This window comes from Drosophila mojavensis, unplaced genomic scaffold (genome assembly GCF_018153725.1).
Source record: "Drosophila mojavensis isolate 15081-1352.22 unplaced genomic scaffold, ASM1815372v1 contig_19, whole genome shotgun sequence".
NCBI lineage: Eukaryota > Metazoa > Arthropoda > Insecta > Diptera > Drosophilidae > Drosophila > Drosophila mojavensis.
The window spans coordinates 4,810,249-4,812,252 of NW_025318726.1; positions in this window are offsets into that span (position 1 = coordinate 4,810,249).

Consider the following 2,004-nt stretch of genomic DNA (forward strand, 5'->3'; position numbering starts at 1 on the left):
GTGAGAGATGCAGAATCCAATATACGTAGAGTTTTAACTTCCCAAAATTAAATTTACGTAGCGTAAACAATAAGAGAATAATAAACAAGTTGATTAAATGTAATGCAAGTTAAAAGTAATCGAAAAGTATATATATTTATTTATCATACTTGATGTGAAGAAAATCTTACACACACGCATATTTACAAATACAAAATAAAGCAAAGTAAATTAACGACGAAAATATATTACAAATATTACCTTATATATACTTATACATATATATAGCCATATATATGCATCATATATATATACAAGATGTATATGCATATACATACATATATATATGATGTATATATTCATACGTATGTAGTATTGCATTCACATTTTGCACACTCGTCTATCTTCACTCGAATTTCATTTCACTTTATAGTTTCTTTCTTCTTGGCCTTCGTAGCAACGCCCCCGCCCCCTTAATTGGTTCAAGTGATATTATTATACTATTTCATAGACATGTTAATTTCTTATTGAATTTTGTTATGCACTGCGACAACTCTCAACTCTCGCATTCTGGATGAATGGAGATCTTTTGGGTTCGATTGACCTTGTTTGCCACGTACTTTTTGTTTTGAAATAATTTCGGAAGATTTCGATAAAAGTCTACATTGTAATTGTTTAGTTAAATGGCCTAGAAAATGTTGCGCATTTTGTTTAACACACGCTATTGCATATATATATTTTTGTTTGAATTTGAATTTTAATGCTAAGATATATTTCTGTTAGTTCTAGCTTAAGTTTAGTTGTGACAAATTGTGTATTATATGATTTTATGCGATTTCAAATGAATACGAAAATAATTAAAAACAAAACCTTGGAAAACTTGTTTCACTTATTTCGCACGTATCTGACAATTAACAACAACAATAACAAAAGCCCATCCAAGACATTGACACCGACCTGTCAGAGTCACAAAATTTTACAAGAATCAATTAGTCTAACAAAAACACTAAGAACTTATATACGTAGAAACAACAACAAACGTAGTTATAAACAACTAAATAAGCTAAACAAAAAAACACACAAAAATATTAATTAAATAAACAAAATTTACTCACTCAGCGAGAAGTTGAAGTCGACATCGGTAAAAAATGTCGACACCCCCGACATATACGTAATTGAATGATATTCAAACCTAATGAAGGACTTACAAATATGTATTACAGAGGAATATTATTAAACAACAACAACAACAGCAAGATATATAGCACCTCTTGTAAATAAAAGGCAGTGCAATGCATATGTTTTAAGAGACGATCGCATTTGAATGGGCTTTTGCTCGCTTTAAAGAGTTTAGTCATTCGAAGTACGCAAGCATCATACATTTATGAGAGTTTATGAACTATTCAAAGCAAAGCATAAACGACGCTGTATGACAAATCTAGTCTTAAGTAAACAACAATGAAAATTACCAAAAATAAATAACAAATAAAACCTATATAAAAACAGTCTGTTATTCGGCAACATCTCTACTTCATCATCATCATCATCAAATTCCTAGTTACAAAGGTCTGTATAATACTCGAAATTGAAATCGACACATAGACTGTAAGGGGTTTATAGAGTTGCACTTTATGTTGTTAAACAAGCAAGAAAGCTCTAGTCGAGACTGCTCGACAACGAGACTTTGGATATTCCGAGGAACTCATAATTCAATAATTCTGTGCTTCTTTTTAGCTTACACAAGAACCACCTGCACATTTAGAGATTCTATCTCTAAAAATGTAGGAAATTTAATTTTCTAACCAATTTTTATAAGGTTTTCAATCGATAACATAACGGGAATAGCTGTTGATTTCTGGAAACAAACTTAAAATGTGCTTGGTACATATATACGGACTGCTCATCTGAAAACGAATTGGGTTTGCCACGCCTCCTTCTGCCTGTTACATGCATATGAAAAAAATCATTACACTCTGATTTCCCATTTCCATAAGACTTATTTGTTAATTTAGGAAAAATCTCTAA